Source organism: Erinaceus europaeus, chromosome 4, assembly GCF_950295315.1.
Source record: "Erinaceus europaeus chromosome 4, mEriEur2.1, whole genome shotgun sequence".
Taxonomy (NCBI): Eukaryota; Metazoa; Chordata; class Mammalia; order Eulipotyphla; family Erinaceidae; genus Erinaceus; species Erinaceus europaeus.
The window spans coordinates 117,926,598-117,951,362 of NC_080165.1; the positions used below are offsets into that span (position 1 = coordinate 117,926,598).

The 24,765-nt window shown below is 37.0% G+C and overlaps 1 protein-coding gene across 7 annotated transcripts in view; it reads right to left on the reverse strand.

The window, feature by feature from the left end:
• Positions 1 to 24,765, reverse strand: part of EYA4 (EYA transcriptional coactivator and phosphatase 4) — a 318,081-nt gene that overhangs the window by 168,410 nt on the left and 124,906 nt on the right. For 2 of the 7 annotated variants that reach the window (XM_060190430.1, XM_060190429.1), the window contains exon 3: positions 6,812 to 6,904. The exons of the other annotated variants lie outside the window; for them this stretch is intronic. The gene's annotated coding sequence lies outside the window, so the exon portion shown is untranslated. The remainder of the gene's footprint in view (positions 1 to 6,811; positions 6,905 to 24,765) is intronic. 7 annotated transcript variants of the gene reach the window in all.

Below are 24,765 nucleotides of genomic sequence, written 5' to 3' on the forward strand. Positions count from 1 at the left end.
AAATGCACAGTTTAAGTTGATTTAAACTATCAATTATTTTTTCACTTAATTTATATTTATTTCTGAAAAAGTATTCAAGTAAATTAAAAAGGAAACCACTATGCATCCCTTTTAATCCATCAGAAAATATATTAATTTAATTTTTTCAGGTTTACTTTTGAGAGATTCATGATATTATCCATAATTATCACATTTAAAAAATATTGGTGGATTAACAGTTTATTACAGTATAGACTTTAACATATAGGCAAGCCTCCCATCTCCCTTTTACTCTCCCTTTGAAAGGTGTCTGTGAGGCACATGCTCTCCCAACCTAAGGGCACCTGATCCCAACGTACCTTCATCCTGTCACTTTCAGTTTTTTTCCCCCAGAGTCCTTTACTTTGGTGTAATATACCATACCCAGTTTAAGTTTCACCTTATGTTTTTCCTTACTGTCTTCTTAAGTTCCACTTAGGAGGAAGATCATTCAGTACTGTTCTTTCTCTTTATGGTTTGTCTCACTCAACATGATGCCTTCAAACTCTAACCAAGATACTTCAAAGGTGATGGAATCATCATTTTTATAGCCACATAGTATCCCATTGTGTGCATGCAGGACAAATGTCTTAGTCATCTGTCATTGGGCATCTGGCTTGCTTCTGAGTCTGGGTTATTACAAACTCTGCTATAAACATAGGTGTACATATGTCTTTGCGTTTAGGTGTTTTTGTTTTGCTTGGATTTATCTCCAGAAGAGGAATTGCTGGGTCATAAGGAAGGACCCTCCCCCTTCCCACAGTCCAAGTTCTACTTTGTGTTTCTCCATTCTGTTATTTCTCAATTTCTGTCCATGAGTGAGAATATTCCATATTCATCCTTTTCTTTCTGGTTCTTAGCATGATCCCTTCAAACTCCATCCAAGATGAGGCATAGAAGGTAAATTCATCACTGTTAATAGCTGCTATAGATAGATAGATAGATAGATAGATAGATAGATAGATAGATAGATAGATAGAGACAGAGTCAGAGATAGATATGTCACAACTTTCTCAGCCACTCATCTGTTGTTTTGGCTATTACAAGTCATGTTGGTCTGCATATAGTTATGCACAGGTCCCTTTGGATAAGTGTGTTTGTTTCTTTAGGATATATCTACTGGAGAGCAAATGATGGGTCTTAGTGTACTTCCATTTCTAGTCTTCTGAGAGTTCTCCAGACTGCTCTCCATGGGGTTTGAACAAGTATATATTCCCACCAGCAGTGCAGGAGGATTCCTTGGCCCCTAAAACTTCTCCAGTGTAATATCTCATTTGTTCTCTTTATTTGCATGTCTCTGAAAATAACTTGGAGCATTTTTTTTTCATATGTCTGTTGACCTTTTGGATCTCCTCTTGGATAAATATTCTATTCAAGCCCTCCCTCCACTTTTGGATGGTGTTGGGTCTTATTTTGTTGTTGTTGTTATTCTTGCTGAGTTTAGTTACTTTCTTAGCCATTCAACTGCCTTTAAACAACTAGATTTTTTCAGGTTTGGATTATTCCAATTTGTGCTGCTATGACTATAGGTGTGCATAGGTCTTTCCATGTAGATGTCTTTGTTTTCCCTGGACATATCTTCAGGAGAACAATTATCAGGTCATAAAGTAGGTTCATTTCTAGTGCTCTGAAGAGAATGAAAACTGTAACCTACACTATTTGGAACAGTTTGCATTCCCATCAGCACTGTAGAAGAATCCCTCTCCCCCATCCCCCAAGACTTCTTCAACAGCTGGCATTTCTGTCTTTTTTAGTGTATGGCATTCTTACAGATATAAAATAGTATCTCCTTATTTTTACTGGCACTTCCCTGGTCATCAGTAAATTTGAGCATTTTTTCTTTTTAAAAAAATTTTTTATTGGGAGATTAGTAGTTTATAGTTGTCAGTAAAATACTGTAGCTTGTACATGCATAACATTTCCCAGTTTTCCACACAACAGTTCAACCCCCACTAGGTCCTCCTCTGCTGTCATGTTCCATGACCTGAACACTTCCACCCACCCCAGAGTTGTTTACTTTGGTGCAATATAGCAACTCCAGTCCATGTTCTGCTTTGTGTTTTCCCTTCTGATCGTGTTTTTAAACTTCTGTCTATGAGTGAGATCATTCCATATTCATCTTTTTGATTCTGACTTATCTCACTTAACAAGATTCCTTCAAGCTCCATCTGAACATTTTTTTCATATATCTACTGTCCCTTTAAATCTCTTCTTGAGAGAAAACTCTATGTCTCCCCCCAACACTCCCCAATTTACAATGGAATTGTTTCTCCTTTTTTTTTGTTGATTTGGGTGAGTTCTTTGTGCATTATTGGTTATCAACCCTCTTTCTGATGTCTTATACATAAAGATTTCCCATTCCATAGGGAGTTTCTCTGTTATGATGGTTTTTAGTTTGATTTAGTCCCATTGTTTTTTTATCTTTACTTATTTATTGGATAGAGACAGCCAGAAATTGAGAGGAGGAGGGGAGATAGAGAGGAGAGAGACAGAGAGACACCTGCAAACCTACTTCACCACTCGTAAAGCCTTCCCCCTGCAGGTGGGGACCAGGGACTCGAACCCAGACCCTTGTGCACTGTAATATGTGCACTCAACCAGGTGCGCCACCACCCGGCCCCAGTCCCATTGTTTTTTTGTCCTTGTCTGTTTGTCTTTGTTTTCCTTGCAATTGTATTTGAATCAGCAAAGATACTCCTAAAACTTACATGAAATAGAGTTCTGCCTATTGTTTCCTTTAAATATTTGATGGTTTCTGGCCTAATACCTAAATTATTGATCCATTTAGAATTTACTTTTGAATTTCTTAAAAAAAACTACTAAAGTAAATTTAAAGAGATAAATAATTGAAATAAAAAATAATTCCCATTAATTATTAGAAAAACCAATTTATTTATTTTTTCTAGATAACTCCTGACATATGATTCACCATATTACCTATGATACATCACCTTTAGAGACATTTTTATATTTCAACCATTTATGCAAAAACATAGAATAAGTACTACAAATTAAAAGGTACATGAATTAAAAGGTACAGTGTCTTTCACTTAGTATTGAGTGTTCTATTATTTCAAAACATTTTCCACATTGTTTCATGGCTTATCTTCTAAATTATCTTCATAAAATAAATCATCTTGATAAAATGCTTCATACAAATCTCACTTTGAACAGATGTTTTCTTTTTTTAAAATTTTTTTTATATTTGTTTTATTTACTTATTCCCTTTTGTTGCCCTTGTTGTTTTATTGTTGTAGTTACTATTGTTGTTGTTGTTGTTGGATAGGACAGAGAGAAATGGAGAGAGGGAGGGGAAGACAGAGAAGAGGAGAGAAAGATAGACACCTGCAGACCTGCTTCACCGCCTGTGAAGCGACTCCCCTGCAGGTGGGGAGCCGGGGTTCGAACCGGGATTCTTATGCCGGTCCTTGTGCTTTGCGCCACCTGCGCTTAGCCCGCTGTGCTACAGCCCGACTCCCTGAACAGATATTTTCTATTATACTCATGACAGTAATTCAATTGCCAGATTACTGTACTTTATCAATTTCAGCTATATCTGGCCACATTTATATAAAAGAGAATGCTTAAGACTTATAATCTATTGAACTTAATAGTATAACTGTAATGTCCTTTAGACAAGAAAGGAAGGAAGGAAAGGAGGAAGGGAGGGAGGGAGGAAGTAAATCAAATATATATTTAAATACATTTGGCTTTGTGTGGTAGTAATATGACACTGTAGGCTCACTAATTTTTATCAAATAATTACACACAGCAACGTTGCACTGTATTTATGAATAGCAAAATTACAGTCACATTAAAACATATAACTGTATCAAAGTAATATATTTTATACCTTAAATTGCACCGTGTCCTATGTCAATTATATCCCATAATAATATTTGGCAACCAATGCACATGTCCAGCAGAGAAGCAATTACAGAAGCTAGACTTTCCACCTTTTGTACTCCATAATGATCCTGGGTCCATGCTTCCAGAGGGATAGAGAACAGGAAAGCTTTCAATGAAGGGCATAGGATACGGAATTCTGGTGGTGGGAATCATGGGGAATTGTACCACTCTTATCCTGTGGTCTTGTCGATCATTGTTAAATCAAAAGAAAAAAAAAGAACACTTTATGTGCAAAAAATATTTGGCGACCTTCAAAATGATTAGGTTAAGCTCTAAGTTTGCAAAGATAAAATTTGATTTATACTTCAAGAATAAATAATAAATAAAGTAGCAGTTCAATAAGAACTATTTTATCTTCTGCTTTTTCCCCAATTTTATTGGGGGAATTAACAGTTTACAGTGTAGTCATTGACACATGGGTACAATTTCATTTTACAGCAGGACCCCAGAGTTCTCTTTCACAACCCCCACCTGCCCATAGTATTTGCTTTGATGCAATTCACCCTGCCAAGTCCACATTTTATTTTGTATTCATCTGCCCTGTCTCTCTTTCTTAAGTCCCACTTATACATGAAATCACTTGATAATTTTCCTTCTGTTATTTTTGTTTGTTTCTTTGTTTTTAAGGTACTATTAAGTCTTATCATTGTTTCAATTATTTATCCTTCTTTCTCTAAGACACCTGACAAGAGGAGATTTAAGTATATGCCTATGTGCTAAAGACTACACTGCAAACCATGCAACCCCAATAAAAAACTAGATAATCGAAGAAGGATATGACAACTTGGGATGGAGTATAGAGAACAAGTTTGATATTCTATATTATTGTGGACCTTTTCCACTTTGGGATATATTTGCAATTTTCTTTTTTATTTACTTGTTATATATCGGCTAGAGACAGAGAGAAATCAAGAGGGAAGGAGAGACAGGGAGAAAGAGAAACACCAGCTCTACTGCTCATGAAGCTTCACCCTTTCAGGTGGGAAGTGGGAGCTTGAATCAGAGTCCTTTGAATGGTAGCATGTGCACTTAACCAGGTGTGACATTGGCCAGACCCTGTTTGCAACTTTCCATAGTAAGATATTATAGAAAAAAGAGTTTGCAGTGAGTATCCCCCAACACTTCATCTCCACTATTCCAACCTTTGGGTCCATGATTCTTCAACAATTTGTTTAGCTTTGTATGTTAACTCTCTTTTCAGCCACCAGGTTCCGGTTGCCAGCAAGATGCTGGCCAGACTTCCCTGGACAGACGACCCCATCAATGTGTACTGGAGCTCCGCTTCCCCAGAGACCCACCCTACTAGGGAAAGAGAGAGGCAGACTGGGAGTATGGATCGACCTGTCAATGCCCATGTTCAGTGGGGAAGCAATTACAGAAGCCAGAACTTCCACCTTCTGCTACCCACAACAAACCTGGGTCCATACTCCCAAAGGGATAGAGAATGAGAAAGCTATTGGGGAGGGGATGGGATATGGAGATTGGGTGGTGGGAATTGTGTGGAGTTGTACCCCCCCATTCTATGATTTTGTTAATGGCTCCTTTCTTAAATAAAAATAAATAAATAAATAAATAATAAAAAATTTTTTAAAGTCTCTCATGGACATACATTCCTGACCAGGTACATTTTACCTGTACTAGACTTCACCCCTGCCTCTGTAATTAAACACCTAGAAATCAAGATAAGAAATATATAGTGCTTTTTTTTCTATAAAAAAAGCAAGAGAAATCACTGCAATCTGCTATAATCCTGAAAATAAATAAAAAGTAAGCAGTATACTAAAGCTTGCTTTCTATAAGGGCATCACCTTCTGGACTGTAATGCAACAAACAAATAACCCTAGATAAGAAGTCAGATATCAGGCTTCTGGAAGGTTAAGAAGTCTAAGCTATACAAAGCAGGGTTCTGGGGATACTTGAGCTAACCAAAGTGTGACAGACAGACATTTTCATGTGGTCCTGTTATGATGCTGATAAACTAGACTTACAAGCGTAGATTGAACATGACAGATCCAAAAAAATAGCCAGCTGATAAACATCCCCCCCATCTCTTTTCCAACAACATACAGAGTTAACAAAGAGTTAGAAGACGTTTATATACGTCTAGCTGATTTAATGGCCTCACTTACTTTTTGGGACCTTCCATGAGATCCTGGAAGTTCACAACTCAGTGGTAAGGCAAAACTTAGACTAGATTAAGATCTACACTAGATAAACACAACAATACTTGAAAACATATCTATAAAACTGAAAATGACTTGGAAAGTACATACTATTTAAAACTAGACTTAATAGACCACAAAGGAAGAAAACAAAATCTCAACAGTTTAAGTCCATAATGCTCAAGGTCTTATGGACTATTTCTAGACATTCGAAGAAAGTGGTCTTGAAGGGGGTTTGTGGCAGAACTTTGACATTGCAAGCATAAAGTCCTAAATTCAATCCCCAGCACTGCATGCCTCAGAGTGCTGTCCTTGCTTCTCTTTCTCTCTGTAGCTCAGTAAACATGTAAAATAAATCTTATTAAAAAAATGGAAGAAGGAAAATATATATAATAGAAACGTCAGTCATTAGACAAAGAAAGGACAGAGATTATTTGGGTATTTTGATATTAAAACCATGATAAATCATAATTCTGAACTCTAAATTGAAATGAAAATCATATTAAAAGCAACAAATGTGAATATAAAGAACAGAATGAACCTTGTTGACCTAAAGAGGAAGAGCATTTTGTCGCCAGGCAGTGACACACTTGGTAGAGCACAAACCCTTCTATGAACAAGGACCAGGGTTTAAGCCAGCAGACCCCACCTGCAGTTGGAGCACTACTGCGTGTCTCTCCTCTTTGTATCTCTCTCCCTCTTTATCTAACTTAGTCTCACACCTTCTATTAAGGAAAAGAGCTGTTGGAAGTAGTGGAGTCGTGAAAAGACTGGGAATGGTGGGGTCATGCAGGCATGGAACCCCAGTGATGATCCTGGTGGGAAAAAAATTGAAATAATATTGGTTTACTGTACTAAACTGACACACCATATTTGATATTTAAATAGAAAAGTTGGGCAAAGTTGGGGTCATAGCAAACGAAAGCACAGAAAATAAAAGAAGATAAATAAAAGTAATGCACAAAAGGCTTTCATGCTGGAAGCTCAGAGATCCCCAAATTCAATCCTAGGCACCACCATAAAGCAGAGTTGAACATTCCTCCAACTCAAAATAATAGATGACAGATAAAGAAAAACAGTTTTAAAAATAAAAGTAAGCACTACAAGGGTTATGGGAGAATATTACACAATCTAAAATAAGTGGAATTGAGATAGATGAAGGACTAAAAAATATCTGCATGCAACTCTCCCAACACTTCCAAATTTTGGTGAATATAAATCCATAAAAATATTTTCTGTAAACAATGATTTTTATTATTGCTTTGGAGAATCTATACATATATCTAGTGAGGACTTGAACCTAGAATATATGAAGAGCTCTCAGTCTACATAAAAAGACAAAGTATCCAACAATAAATGAGCAAAAGAACTAATTGGATATTTTATACACATGAAAGAAGGAAATCAAAGGCCGATACCACATGGAATAGTTCTCAGCATCACTATGAATACAGAATTATAAGATTCCTAAAAATCCAGGGAGATATTTATAGATGCCCAGCAGAAAAGTGAAAATTTGAAACATAATACTAAATGTTCCAGAGAATGTAGAACACTTAGGTAATATTGATAGAAATGCAAAAGTTGTCAAAACCACTTTGAAAAATAATTTGGCAGGGGCCAGGCAGGGACGCACCTGGTTAAGAGCACACATAACAAGGCTCAAGGATCTGGGTTCAAGTCCCTGGTCCCCACCTGCAGGGGGAAAGCTTCACAGAGTGGTGAAGCAGGGCTGCAGGTGTCTCCCCGTCTCTCTTCTGCACTATTCCCCCTCCCCTCACAATTTCTTTCTGTCTCTATTCAAAATCAATAAAGATTAAAAAAAATTTTTTTAAAAGAAAAGAAAAATAGTTTGGCAGTGATTCTAGAGATGGATGGCAGAGGTGGAGGTGTTAGATTTACAATAGTGTCCTTAGTTCAGTCCTGGTGTTCTGCATGTGCCAGAGTGATGCTCTTACGTTTCTTTACCTTTTTCTTTGTCTCTGTCTCTCTCTCCACTTAATATATTTAAAGTAAAAGATAAGTCATAAATCATACAAATCAATTCAGTTGATGCAACACAAGCAAGAAGTTAATATGTCAATGGGAATAATTTTGTTCTAATGTGTCAATGGGAACAATTCTGTGCTAAATCTTTTAACAGTTGAGCCTCTGATAGATTAGTCTGAGGTCTAGTTCTTATTAAATAAACCCACTTCTCCCATCTTCAAGATATCCACACATATTCTACTAAAGTCCATAAAATATTTTCAAAAATTAATTTGTTATATGTCTCCTAAGCAGAGATCTATAAACATAATAAACATTAAAACTTCAAATATTCTGGGGGTCGGGCGGTGGAGCACCAGGTTAAGCACGCGTGGCACAAAGCACAGGGACCGGCATAAGGATCCCGGTTCGAGCTCCCGGCTCCCCACCTGCAGGGGAGTCGCTTAACAGGCGGTGGAGCAGGTCTGCAGGTGTCTATCTTTCTCTCCCCCTCTCTGTCTTCCCCTCCTCTCTCCATTTCTCTCTGTCCTATCCAACAACGAACAACATCAACAATGGCAATAATAATAACCACAACGAGGCTACAACAACAAGGGCAACAAAAAGGGGGAAAAAATGGCCTCCAGGAGCGGTGGATTCATGGTGCAAGCACTGAGCCCAGCAATAACCCTAGAGGAAAAAAAAAAAAACTTCAAATATTCACTGATTTGTAAATACTCATATTCATGACATTTCTTCATCTTCATAACTTATAAGACAAGCAAAAATTCATTCTACCAAATTAGAATGGTCAATAAATTTGATATAAATAATAAGGTCAGGAATAAAGAACTACTGGCTAAATGTACAATTGGAGTTATTCTATTCCACATCAAGGATACTTAGAGAATCAAAATACAAGGGAATGTCTGCCATGAAACTTAATCACAGCTCTTAACTTATATAAAGCCTCCGTGATAGTCCAAATTACTGATGAAAGAATATCAGACCTCTCAAATTCTCTTGTCAATATTGGTTTACTCAGACTAGGCTCAGATACAAAAATGCTAAAGAATTATGTGTATGGTATGTTCAATACAGACTTCAAGTTTATCAATGTTCAGATAAATATTGAAATACAGGTATGGGAGTCGTGAAACAGCTCACCCCGTAGGCATATGTCTTAACCATAATAATTAAACCCTGGTATCACATTGAAGTGCCATGATATCAACACGTATGGTGGAGGAGTGTTACAGTACTATCTCTCTCTTATCCTCTCTCAATCTAAAATATAAATAACGAAAGTCTGCAAAAGAGTGGTGATATCACAGATGCAGAAGGTTTCAGTATTGCACACAAAAATAAAACTCACATTTATTACATTGAAAGATTTCATCTAAATAGCAACAAACTACCTTTTTATTAGATAATTCTGGGTAATGAAGGCCTAAGCTTAGATGCTTACTCTTTTTATTTTTATTTTTTTTGCCTCCAGGGTTATCGCTGGGGCTTGATGCCTGAACTACTAATCCACTGTTCCTTACCTTTGTTATTATTATTATTGCTGCTATTGCTGTCATTGTTGTTGGATAGGACAGAGAGAAACTAGGAGAGAAGAGGAAGACAGAGAGGGGGAGAGAAACATAGACACCTGCAGACCTGCTTCACTGACTGTGAAGCAACTCCCCTGCAGGTGGGCAGCTGGGAACTGGAACCTGAATCCTTAATCAGGTCCTTGCATTTTGTGCCATGTGTACTTAACCCGCTGCACTACCGCCAGGGCCCTGTTGCTTATCTTTATGCATCTTTTTCTTTCTCTGTTTTTCAGATTTGCCTCACTTTCTTCCCTTCTGATGAGCCAATACAATTGTCTTGAAATTTCATCTACTTGGCAGAACCTCAAAATGTGCCCACATTTTGTAAAGTCTTCCAGGGGATTGAAACTACCCCTAGATGCTACTATTTAAGAGCTAAAACCCATCAACCCAAATCAAAATGGTTTCACAGCACCAGTCACCTGATGCCAGCCTGCCACAGAAGAAATTCACAGGTGGGGGTCTCAATTTCAACTCACTTGCTGAAATTTTATGATACAGACTGAGGACTCAGTCTTGTAGGAATTTGTACCTATGTAGACTTTTACTATTGCAGGTTAATACTCTCAGATGTGAGCTCACTTAAGAGTCCCAGCACGTTTCAAATGAATACTCAAGATATTTTTGAGGAAATTCAGTAAAATTAAGCCATGAACTATTATATAATTAATCCTGAGTTTAATTATGGAAAGACATACTAGAAAAACAAACAGGTTTAAAATTATTCAGCCACAAGGAGACTGTTGAAAATCACATTTCAATAGATGCTATCCATTCCACACTCTTTCACTTGTTGAACGGTAAGGGTTTTTTTTTTCCTCTTTAAGTGGTAGTTGGCATAAAGCCACCACCCCCATTAGCTACATAGCTGGTGAGAAACAGTGGAAATATTTTGTCCTGCTTATCTAGAAATTCTACTTTATCCTACAAGTCAATTGTGAATCAGTTTTTTTTAACTATTGCAAATGTCTTTTGTTTCAAAGATGGAAAATCATTTTCTACATTCTGTTCAATGATGTACCTTAAATTATAATTTATTAGACAGTTTTATTTGAAAATACATAAAGGTAGATCCAACTAGAATTGATATTTTAATGTTACAATAACCACTACCAAACGTTTCACTGTAAATGTTTCATCCATACATCTCAGAAAAATATCCAGATTAGTTCAGGTGGTAAAGTAGAAAGAATAGTGGTTTTGACTAAAGACGGTGCTTTTTGTACCTTACCTGTATGATTTAAATTATTCCAAAGGTTACATGATTCTTCATGTCAATCCAATTTCTGACTAAACTAACATTTAACAGATAAGCACTATGTTCCAGGTACCTGTTGGCATTCTGGGAAAAAACATGAATAAAAAGGGACAAAAATCTCCACTTTGGGGATGTTTACATACTAATGGAGTCAAACAGACAGTAAATAAGTGAATAAGTAAGTAAATATATGGAATTTGAGGTGGCAATAAGTGTCATGAAAAAAAATGGAAGTGGAAGTTAAAAAGGGAGAGACAAGCCCCATTGTCAATTTGTACAGAGACTTTATAGACGTATTAGAAAGAAGTCTAAGTATACATCGGCAACAAAAATTCTAGGCAACAGATGCATTCCATTCCTAAGGCAGAACTTTGTTTTTGCATCTGAAAAAGCAGCAGTAAGGAAATCAAGTGGCTGCAGAAGAGTGAGAGTACAGGGTTCAAAGGTGGGGTAAGATGAAGTGGTGAAATTGAAGATACCAATCTCTGCACACTGGTAAAGACTCCTTTTGGAAGACACATGGGATGTCACAGAGGAAGAGTGCAGACAATGTGACCGATGTGAGTTTTCAAAAGGATTGTTTTGCTGTTGTTCACTTCTGCAGCACATAAGCAAAGAAATAACTCTAGCTGCTTTGTATAGAAATGCATGTTGCAGGATAAGTGTACAAGGGAAGATTATGTCAATCCTGTACCACAGTCAACGTGAAATTAAAAGTAGTGATTTATAGATAAAATATAGATAAATGTTGGGGTTGGATGGTGGCACACCTGGTTGACTGCTTGCGTTATAATGCACAAGGATGCAGGTTCGAGTCCTCAGTCCCTACCTGCAGGGGGAAAGCTTTGCAAGTGGTGAAGCAGTGCTGCAGATATCTCTCTATCTCTCTCCCTCTCTATCTTCCCTCTTCCCTCTTGATTTCTAGCTGTCTCTATCCAATAAATAAAAAGATATTAAAAAGAAAATTATTAAAAATATAAGATAAATGTTGAAGATTTTAGGATATGGATATAGTAAAGAGTAATTAAAATATGAATGCATTTTGAAAAAAGTGAAGTTGTATTTTGAAAAAAATATATATTGTCACCACAATTTTCAATGATCTGGATTTCAAAAGGAAGCTATGTATCATGGAGCCCAAAACTCAGGAAATGATGATTCTATTTCTACATAGATACTTGATATGAGTATAAAGCCTGGACATAAACCATGGATTTTCAAACCCTGAGTACACATTTTCACATTTCACAAGAAATATTTCACAAGCTGAAGCACTGAACAAAAACGGATTACCTAAAATGTGGAAATATAAAGTAGCAAATTAAAGTGACCTTGAAAAAGAATTAGGTCTAATACATCGAGGTTCTTTCAACTGACAGAAGTTCTGAATAAAATAACAGTAAAGGCAGATGAAGAACCATTTCTGTATCAAAAAAAATATTTAAAGCAATCTGTCAAAGAATAGAACATGAGAATATACAAACTACTACTTTGCTTTTAAATTATGTTTGTGTCTATAACCACAATCCTTCCAGTAAACAGAAAGGGTGTGAGTTGAAACTTTGCCCATTGCTTTAATACACTAAGTCTATGTAAGCTCTTCACAATGGTGATAATTTTAATCTTATTCAATAGATATGATAAACCTGATAATATGAGTTATCACTCCCTCTTAACTTTTTATCATCACTTTATATAATCGCTACTGATAGAAGAAACAAATTTTACCAATACATCTTTAATCTTTCAAACTAGGATATTGATTTTTGGTGATTAGATTGCACACTTCTGAAAGCCATCTCATCTTCATCATCTCCCATGGTTAAACTTTAGAATCACAGTCCTTCACCACTTCAAAGTAATGATCTTCCAGTTTCCCCCTCCACCACCATCACCACCATCACTTTAACTATAAACACTGGCCAGGATAATTTCCTAACAAATGTTAATCAACCTATCAAAATTTGAAGTCTAAGTAGGTCTCCTTTAATTACATTCTCTTCTCTTTTCATCACTTTAAACTGTACATTTTTTACTGCAAGCCTTACATGAACTACAGAATACAAGACCCTGCTGGCTATTGTTTCATCATACAACCAAGAATCCATGATCATCCTTTCAAACGACAATCATAGCAATAAGCAAGAATCAATTTTTTAAATTTTTTTTAAATTTTTTTTATCTTCATTTCTTCTGTCTATTCCCAGCTACAACCTCACTCATGCACCAATTCTCAAAGTAGGAATACAACCTTGTCTCTTTCTGAGATCTAACAAAAGCTAGCTGGATCTGTACTTAAAAACTGATTTACTCCATGCTGCCTCAGTAGTGGAACTGAAACTTTTCGTCTTCATGGACACTTAACCAGTCCCCATAAACAAGGCTACCCAAACTCTCTTCGTTGGTGGTTTTAGCCGCAATATTCTGTATAATGTGCTGTCTGTCGCCCAGTGTGCACAGAACCCGTATGCCTCTTGATTTCCAGTAGAATGCTAAACCTTATCCTATCCTACATTCCCAGCATTCACTTCAACACCAAGTAAGTAAAGTCTTTTAATGGTGACATAAATAATTATGACACTCAATTTTAAAGGAGATAAATAATGCAAAAGAGGTATCATTTTCTTCACAAAGTAAAAATAATATGCAATGCATCAGTCACTGAGATTACAAGAAATAAATTATTGATGATATTTCCTAAATTGTATTGTATGTATTCTATTATCTGATTGTATCTATTATCTGTTGTATTATATATCTATTGTCTATTGTATGTATTCTATTATCTGATTCTCAAAGGAAACTGGAATGCTTTCTTTTCTATAATCATTATTCCACAGTGAAGTTAAACACTTTCAACTATTGCTGCTATGATATTTCCTAAGAAATTATTTGAGATAAGCTTTACAGTAATTAAAAACACAATGCAACCAAATATGGGCAAGATTTTATGTTAAATCATTTTTATTTTTTATTCATTATTAATAGTATATCACAATATTGTAAGATTACTATGTATAGTTATACACCACACAACACAAACAAAATACTGTATCCCCACTTTCCCAAAGATTACCGCTATAGTTCTCACAACTCTTAAAAACAGTTTCCTTAGTTCTGTGGTTTTTGTTTGATTGTTTTGGTTTGGGGTTTGGGTTTTGTTGTTGTTGTTCTTTTTTTTTTGGTTGGTTGGCTATTTTTGTTTGTTTGTTTTTTTTTTTTTTTTGGTTGGTTGGCTATTTTTTTTTTTTTTTTTGGTAAGTTCATGTCAATCAGACCTCTAGGTTCCACATATGAGTGAAACCTTTTGGTAGTTTTTTATTTTTTTGTCTTTTAACTCTTTACTTATTTTGCTAAACATAATCAGCACCATCTGTGTCTCAAAGGATACAATGTCATCCTTATTGATTGCAGAGTAGCATTCCATGGGATATATATCCCATAACCCTCTTTATCCAGTCATATTCTTCTTCTTCTAGAGTTTGCCCTTCTTCCGTAGCCAGTCAACAGCATCAGGTTGAGCCTGATGTAAAGTTTCGAGCCCTCCTTTGAATCTGGAGAGGTGGCAGTCATTGACTATGTGGGTCATAGTCTGTCTGGAGCCGCAGGGGCAGTTCGGGTCGTCTCTGGCTCCCCAGCGGTGGAACATAGCGGCGCACCGGCCATGGCCTGTTCGATAGCGATTGAGGAGGGCCCAATCATAACGTGCTAGGTCAAAGCCGGGTTGACGCTCGCAGGGGTCTGTGATGAGGTGTTTGTTCTTTACCTCAGCTGACTGCCAGCTCTGTTTCCAAGAGACTGGAACAGAGAAGTTCAGTGTAGGCGTAGGGGACCAGATTGGGTGACGAGATGTCAAGCGTTGGACAGTGTGGGCGAAGATATCCGTGTATATTGGCAGGTCCGGTCGAGCGAAGACGTGGGAAATGAACTTAGATGATGCCGCATCCCGACGAATATCTGGCGGGGCGATGTTGCTAAGAACTGGCAGCCATGGAACCAGGGTGGAACGGATGGTTCCAGAAATTATCCTCATGGAGGAATATAATTTGGAAACGACCAAGTGGACATGGGGGCTACGGAACCATACTGGGGCACAGTATTCTGCGGTGGAATAGCATAATGCCAGAGATGATGATCGTAGTGTGGAAGTGCTCGTGCCCCATGAGGAGCTGGCCAGTCTTGCAATGATGTTATTCCTCGCGCCCACCTTTGCTGCAGTTTTTATGAGATGTTCGTGAAATGACAGAGTGCGATCGAGAGTAACGCCAAGATAGACTGGCTGGGCTTCATGTCGGATTCTCGTATCGCCAAGCTGCACATTAAGCTCACGCGAGGCCGAGGCATGGTGTAGATGGAAAACAGATGATACCGTTTTTGCAGTGCTAGGAATTAGTCGCCATTTTTTACAGTAATCAGATATCAGAGACATGTCTTTCGTGAGTGTTTCCTCGAGGATGTCGAACTTTGATGCCTGAGTTGCACAGCAGATGTCATCGGCGTAGATGAACTTCCTTGAAGAAGTTTCTGGAAGGTCATTGATGTAAATATTAAATAGCGTAGGAGCCAGAACAGAGCCCTGGGGGAGGCCACTTGAGACAAGTCTCCATCTGCTAGACTTGTCACCCAGATGTACCCGGAATCTTCTGTTTTGGAGAAGAAACTATATAGTGTTGGCCACCCATGGAGGCAGGCATCTTGAGATCTTGACCAGGAGACCATGGTGCCAGACCGTGTCATAGGCTGCTGTGAGATCAACAAAGACAGCACCCGTCCAGTCATATGATGATGGGCATTGAGGCTGCTTCCACATTTTGACTATTGTGAATAATATAGCTATGAACATAGGGGTACATATGTTGTTTCTAATTGGTGCTTGAGCATACACTGATAAATGCCTGAGGGGCACTGCTGGATCATAAGGTAATTCCACTTTTATTTGTTTGTTTAAGAACTGCCCATATAGTCTTCAAAAAAACCTATACCAGTTTGCACTCCAACCAGCAATGTAGCAGAGTTGTTTTTTTATTTATAAAATGAAAACAATGAAAAACATAGGATAAGAGGGGTACAATGTCACAAAATTCCCACCACCCAATCTCCATATCCCATCCCCTCCCTTGATAGCTTTCCTATTCTTTAACCCTCTGGAAGTATGGACCCAGGGTCAGCATGTAGTGCAGAAGGTGGAAGGTCTGGCTTCTGTAACTGCGTCCCTGATGAACATGGTGTTGGCGGGTCGATTTTTATTTATATAATTATTTTGGTTTGTTGATATAAGCCATTCTCTCAGTGTATTTTAAATTTGCATCTCTCTACTGATAAGTGAAGTGGAGCATTTCAAATGCATGTACTCTATTTAGTATAGGCAACAATCAGTCCCATATCCCAAATTCCTGATGAAAGTATATGCGATTTGAGACTCATCTTATACAATACACATTCACATAGTTGGTGTGATTGCATTTCAGCTATCCAAGATCTAAAACACTTGGAATAGCTAGAGCTGAGTTGACTTTCCAAATTAGAAAAGATCAATTCTCCAGCTACAATCTATCAAGTACCAGAAAGACTATGATGGGATACAAAGGTTGAGTCAAATAACTACACATTTTGTAATATACTCTATCCATCCGAATTTGATTATAAAAAATTTCGTATAGATAAAACTTTGAAGTCATAGTTTCAATGAACACTTATATTTACTATTTTGCATATTTAATTACTCTGCTACACTTAATATTAATTTTTTGTCATCACCACTGGTTCACCTCTCCAGATGAGCTTTAATAAAAAAAAAGTTATTTTACAAAAAAAAATGACTAGTTTTTTTTGTTTTTTTTCCCCTGCTGAGAACAATCGAATGGTAGATCATTATACGCATACTCATGGTGGAAAAGCACTGAAATACAACACAACTCCTAAACTGGGCTAAAATATTCAGCTTTGGTGACACAGCCAGTTAGCTATAATTGGAAATATAAGTGGAAAATATATTCAGACAGAGCCTGCTAATCACAATTACTACTACTACTACTTACAGACACCACTGAAAGAAATCCTGCTCTGAAAGTCTTACTTTTACCACCAGCCACCCTGTAAGCCAACAGATTATGTTGAAAGAAATACTGCACTTTACAGTGGTATAATTTATATCTCTAGCTGCAAAACAGTGAAAACTTGCATCTCTTCTCTTAAACAATAGCAATATGAGAAAATTGCAAGGATTATGTCCCCCTGTGACTGTAGGGCATAGGTGGATGATTTAGGCAAGTGAAATAAGAGGTTTTTAGGTCCAACACTTTTACTTAATGTAGGGACTAATTTCAATATCTGTCATAAATTGAAATCTATTCAGCAGGGCAGGAAATAGTCTTTCTAAAAATTGGTTCTGAGCAAAACAAAAAAGCAGTTTTCATTGAGCAAAAACAGTAAATTGGGGAGAACTTAAAGGAGGCTGAATGCCCTTGTGCTCTACTTAATCACATTAAGTGACCAAGATTGAGAGATAACTGAGAGCAGTGGAATTTTACCAGTTAAAAAGAAGGACTTAAGCAGTGTTTATTTACAGCTTGCTAGTAATGTTCCAAGTAAGAAAGTAATTTTTTTCAGAAGACGAGATAATCTTCTCATCTACAAATGTGTTGTCACTACTATATTAACAACATTCAAAGCATGCCTAGTATAATCTAATTTGATAATAAGATGTAGGGCTACTTGCCACAATTATTACATTGTTTATTTTCTAATTTATATATGGCCATGATCATTCTAATACATTATTACAGGTGTTCTTTATAGAATTAGTGATAAAAGGGAAAAGGGAAAGTAAAGGCAGAAGGTTATTGGTGCTTGACATTACGATGGCTAAAATAACTGAGTCAGTGATCTACTACTGTAAAGCATTCTCAGTTGGTACTTAAGGAATATAAAAATGTTCAAATTCTTCTATAGCACAGATAATGAAACCACAAATCAGTAGCATCTTAATTAGTAAACAAATGTTTATTTCTTAAGTGTTAGAACATCCCCCCGTACCACCACCACCCCCAAACACACACAAAACTCCAAGAAAACTTCATGATCACCAATTTCAATTTCTTTGATGTTTAAATGCTCTCTGGCAAATTTTCACAGAATTATCTTGCCCTTTATGAAACATCCCTATAGATATAAAATGCATTATCTAGTTGTTTCCATATTTTGACTATCGTTTGTTTGTTTATTCCCTTTTGTTGCCCTTGTTATATCATTGTAGTTATCATTGTTGGATAGGAGAGAAATGGAGGGAGATGGGGAAGACAGACAGAGAGAAAAACAGACAATTGCAGTCCTGCTTCACCGCTTGTGAAGCTACTCCCCTGCAGGTGGGGAGCTGGGGCTCGAATCAGAACCCTTACGCTAGTCCTTGTGCTTCACAGCACCTGCATTTAACCCGCTGCGCTACTGCCAGACTCCCATATTTTGACTACTGTAAATAGTGCAGCTATAAACATAAAGGTGTATATAAGATAGTTGTCTAGGGGCCGGGCGGTAGCCAGCAAGTTTAGCACACGTCACAAAGTGCAAGGACTGGATTAAGGATCACAGTTCAAGTCCAGGCTCCCCACCTGCAGGGGGGTTGCTTCACAAGTGGTGATGCTGGTCTGCAGGTATCCATCTTTTTCTCCCCCTCTGTCTCCCCTCTTCTCTCAATTTCTCTCTGTCCTATCCAACAACAACAACATCAATGGCAATAATAACAATAACAGCAACAACAAGGGCAACAAAATGGCCTCCAGGAGCAGAATAATTAATAGTACAGGCACCGAGTCCCAGCAATAACCCTGGAAACAAAGGAAAAATTTAAAGATAAATAACTAAAGCATACGAACTTGTGGGGGGGAAAAAGAGAGGTACTTAGACTGTCTTGGGCTTTGTGATGGTTATGGTGAGATGGGGAGTTTAGGAAGGGCACAGAATTTTAGAGAGGCTGTGCTGACATGCGAAAATCCTATGTATGAAAATAATCCTAAAATCTGATATTTTATAAAACAATCTTAAGTCGCTAATAAGAAAGTGCAGTATTTCTTTTTTCTTTTTTTTTATATTTATTTTCCTTTTTGTTGCCTTTGTTGTTTTTTATGGTTGTTGTAGTTATTATTATTGTTATTTATGTTGTTGTTAGATAGGGCAGAGAGAAATGGAGAGAGGAGGGGAAGGCAGAGAGGGGGAGAGAAAGACAGATACCTGCAGACCTGCTTCACTGCCTGTGAAGCGACTCCCCTGCAGGTGGGGAGCCAGGGGCTGGAACCGGGATCCTTGAGCCAGTCTTTGTGCTTTGTGCCACATGCAAAGTGCAGTATTTCTTAATGAAATTCATTTTACTCTCTGATAGATTAAAATTGTTAAGAAAGTCTTCAATCTTAACCTGTTAAATTCATGTATTTAAAAGCTGAGATACTGTCTTCCTTGCCTCCCAGCAGTTGTGTGAGCATATAATCCCATGTTTATATAGATATTTAATAAACATAAAAAACATCCTCATTATCAGTTGTTCTCATTTATCAAGGGCTCAGTAAAGAAAAAAAAAAGGAGGTACTGAGCTAAGGTTTTAGCAAGTGGCCTGCATTCCTGGAACTAGAGTTTAATGAAAGTGCTTATTAAATAATCACAAATAATTATTTAAAAGCATATATTTTGAAAAGGTGAGTGAAAGTAAAATCTTTGCATATGGTACATATTTTTAGGATAGAGACAGAGAGAAATTGAGAGGGAATGGAAAATAGTGAAGAGAGACAGAGAGACACCTAATGCCCTGCTTCACCACTTATGAAGCTTTCCCCCTGCAGGTGGGCACCAGGGGCTTAAACCCTGGTCCTAGAGCACTATGATGAGTGTGCTTAACCAGGTGTACCACCACCTGACTCCTCTGTGCATACAGTATATCTAGAATAGCTTAAAACAACATTGAATGAAAAACTGAATATATTATGAGATAATATAACAAACAGGGATAAATAATTTAGGTAGGGAAATATGGGAAGACTTCCCAGGAGAAGTGATATTTTAAATATATATTTCTTTATTTCGAATAGAGACTGAGAGAAATTGAGAGAGGATAATGAGAAACACCTGCAGGACTGCTCCACTGCTCCTGAAGCTTCCCCTCTGGAAGTGGAGACTAGAAGGCTTGAACCCAGGTCTTTGTACATGGTAACATGTGTGTCCTACCAAAAACACTATCTCCTGGCCCCAGAGAAATGTTATTTAAGTAAATATATCTGAAAGAGGACAAGGAGATCATCTGGCAAAGATACAAGAAAAGGCAATAGGAAATGCATCATGAAACTTTAAAATAAAATCTAATAATACCAGAGAATCTTCAAATCCTAATGTACATATATAAATATAAATACATAAACATATATATATATATAATTGAGTCTGCAGCATAATGAGTATAATAGGGCATTCAGTTGTCTGAGAAAAACTGAAGAACCATCAGTTTGTTCTTTAAGAAAAAAAAAAACTTCCCTTTTGATTTGGCCGCCATCTGATTTCTATAACTTCAAAGAGTAGGTCTCATTTCTCTTTTATATGGTTGCTTCTATTCAGGAAAGCAACCAAACAATAAATAAATAAGATAGAAACCATGAACAAACAAGGTCATGGTCACAAGAAAGTTTGCTACTTAATGATCATGTATCTCTCCAGTACTCCTGAAACACTGAGTTCCTGCTGAATTGGGATTTCAGGATGGATGGATGATTAAAGGCAAGTAAGCCAAATTAATCAATAACTGACAGATCATTCATAAATTAACGCAATTGTACAACTACGCATGATATCCAAGTGTGACTGCAATAACTAATTTGGCCATTAAAGGTGAAAATTTCCAAAAGGTACAACATACGAAATGACACAGTTGACAAAGCATAGGACTCTCAGAGGTCATATATTCTATCCCTGGCACCACATGTGCCAAAGTGACGTTTTGGCTCCCTCTCATTAATAGATTAAATAAAACATTTTTAAGGTGAATAAGTTCTGGGAACGTAAAATATAGCATGATAAATACAGGTAATTCACTGTTAAAATATTTAAAATTTACTAAGAGAATAAATCTTCAATGGTCTCACTACAAATCTGTTGTAGTTAAATATTAACTATTATTACTATGTTAATCACTTCAAAATATGTAAGTTCCCCAAATTATTGATTAATATATCTTCAGCTTGCATAAATTTATATGTAAAGACAAATTCTGGAAGAAAATATCCCACTTAATTAGGAATTAACTTCAGATTGCTGTGTTAAGGTATTTGTTATCTTCGACATACTAAAAATACTTTAAAAAGTGGAAAAAAGCCCACTTTCCCGTATGCATCTCCCAATCCAAACCAAATAATATTGCATTCACTGATCACAACCTAACCAAAGCAACGATTGCCACCTCAACATGCTTCACCTCAGACTGTATCCAGAGACTTCACGTGTGGAATGACAACCCTTCAGCTTCATTACTCGGGTGAGACCTTTCCTTTTATAGTACACTCTAATTTCATCTCAGGTAGTTCACTTTCTAACAAAGTCCCATAACCTAGATATACACCAGTTTCTGTGAGAGAGCTTATGTGCACACGTATCCATAAACTACTGCAAAATATATACCTGAAAGCAGGACTACACTAGAGTTTGCAGTGAGTACCTCCCTAACACTTCCTCTCCACTATTCCAAGCTTGGGATCCATGATTGCTCAACAAATTGTTTGGCTTCATATGTTAACTCTCTTTTCAATCACCAGGTTCCAGATGCCACCAGGATGCTGGCTAGGCTTCCCTGGATTGAAGACCCCACCAATATGTCCTGGAGCTCAGCTTCCCCAGAGACACACCTTACTAGGAAAAGAGAGAGGCAGACTGGGAGTATGGACCAACCAGTCAACGCCCATGTTCAGCGGGGAAGCAATTACAGAAGCCAGACCTTCTACCTTCTGCAACCCTCAACGACCCTGGGTCCATGCTCCCAGAGGGCTAGAGAATGAGAAAGCTACCATGGGAGGGGGTGGGTTATGGGGATTGGGTGGTGGGAATTGTGTGGAGTTGTACCCCTCCTACCTTATGTTTTTGTTCACTAATCCTTTCTTAAATAAAAAATGTTTTAAAAAAAGTGGAAAAAACAACTTGAGCTAAAAATCAGTATATACACTGTAAATGCATAGATTTATTATTTAAATATGAAATTATTGATCAATCAGACTCTCTCTAGGTTCCGAAATAAAAATCAAGCCAGCTTCTTAGGTGATCACATTGCAAAGACTCAGCACTGCGATATAAAAGGCAGTGTTGCAATAAAGTAGGTCCTTTCTTAGAAATGGAACAGACAAAGCCTTTCATCTATTATTCATCATGTCTTGTGCCCATGTCAACCCCTGGTTAATAATTAAAATTAATCTCATTACAGGAGATTTCATTACAGGATAATTTAATTAAATGATGAATTGGCTCCCAGATGTTACCTTCTGTGCCATCTTTTAAATAATGCTGATGATGACATAGGGATTCACTGGGTATCAGTCAGACCTTAACAAAATGAATTATTTATAGGATCCTGACATTCTGCTGATAGTAAATGATACTGATCACACCTAAATACACATAAGCATTATCCTTTTACAGACACACATTTTCTAAAATGTGTGGTATTTTTAAACTTTGTAAAAATCTGATGGAGAGTGAAACGACCCTGGGTCCATACTTCCAGAGGGATAGAGAATGGGAAAGCTATCAGGGAAGGGGATGGGATATGGAGATCGGGTGGTGGGAATAGTGTGGAACTGTACCCCTCTTATCCTATGGTTTTGTTGATGTCTTCTTTCTTAAAAAAAAACGAACTATTTGTTTTGTCATAGAAAGGTATGCATAGGATGAAAATCTTCAGTTCTCATAACATACTTACTATAGGCTAAGTATACAAAAAATTAATAATCTGAAATTTTGCCCCTGGATAACTAATCTTTGAAAATAGGACTCAAATTTAAAATGGGGAAAGAGTCTCCTCAACAAACATTGCTAGAAAACGTGCATTGAAACATTCAAAATGGAACCAAGCTCACCGCATGCCATCATGCACAAAAATAAATAAATAAATAAGTAAATAAATAAATAAATAAAAAGTCAGAATGGATCAAAGGCATAGATATTAGAACAGATGTCTACAAAATTCATAGAAGAAAACACTGGCAATTTTTTATGTTTTATTTTTTCACTTGTTTTTATTGGGGGTTAGTGGCTTATAGTACAGTTATTAACATTTGGTACATGGGTAAAATTTCTCATTTCATCATAATAGATGACTGCAAAACAATTTCATCCGAAGTCTACATCCTTTTCCACCAATATGCACACACAGTCAAGCCTCTCCTTTTTCCCTCCTTCCCTAAACACCTTTGTTTTTGGTGAAATACACCAAACCCAGTCCAAGTTTTACTTCGTGTTTCCTCTTTATGTTCTTGTTTCTTAAGTTCTGCCATGACTAAGATCATCCCATATTCATTCTTCTCTTTTTGGCTTATCTCACTTAAAATGATTCCTTTAAACACCATCCAAGATGAGGTTAGAAAGGTGACCACCATTCTTAACAGCTGAGTAGTATTCCACTGTATATACATAACACAACTTTCTTAGCTGCTCATCTCTCTTTAAACCCAGGGGTTTCTTCAAGTTTGGGCTGCTACAAAATGTCCTTCTATGAACACAGGTATACATAAAGCTCTTCGGATGAGTGTGTTTATTTATTTTGGATATATCCCCAGGAACTAGATGGAAGATTCCTAACTCAAATTGAGTCTATATATAGCAAACCTAAATTATACTTAATGATGGTAAACTGAAAGTTTCTCACATTTATCAGGAATTAGACAGTTGCCCACTATCACTGTTACTTTTCAACACAGTGTTGGGAGTCTTAGCCATAGCAATTGGACAAGATAAAAGAATTAAAAGGATACAGATTGGAAGAGAAGAAGTAAAACTTACCATCTACAGATGACAATATGCATAGAAAGTCTTAAAGAACTCAGGAGAAAAGTCCAAAAAATGATATCCCCAGGAATGGAATTGTCAGGTCATTTCTAGCAGTCTGAAGAGTTCTCCAACATGCTCTTAACAGATGTCGGACCAATTTACATTCCCAAATTTATGGTTTGTGATTTTTTAAAAATTATTTATTTATTTATTTATTTATTCCCTTTTATTGCCCTTCTTGTTTTATTAGTGTAGTTATTATTATTGTTGTTGTTGTTGATCTCATCATTGTTGGATAGGACAGACAGAAATGGGGGGAGAGACAGAGAGGAGAAAGACAGACACCTGCAGACCTGCTTCACCATTTGTGAAGTGACTCCCCTGCAGGTGAGGCTCCGGGGACTCCAACAGGGATCCTTACGCCAGTCCTTGCACTTTACATCACCTGCGCTAGGCCTGGGATTTTTTTAAAAAAAAAAAAAAACTCTTGAAGGACAAAGTACAATAGCAAGAAAATAAATAAATAAACCAATGGTACTATGTCAAATTAAGAAACTTCTGCACAACAGAATCCATCACTAAATAAGCAAAAACAGCCTACTGAATAGGAGACCTTGACATGCCATATCAAACAAAGGGTTAATAACCAAATATATAAAGAGGTCATAAAACCCAAGAAAAAAAAATTAAAAGTTGGAAGAGGACCTAGACAAAATCTTCACCAAAAATGATATCCAGAAGGCAAGAAAATGGTCATTTATTATCAGAGAAATGCATATAAAGTCAACAATGAGATGCCACTTCATACCCGTGACCACTGCACACCTATTCAAAGATATATATTTTT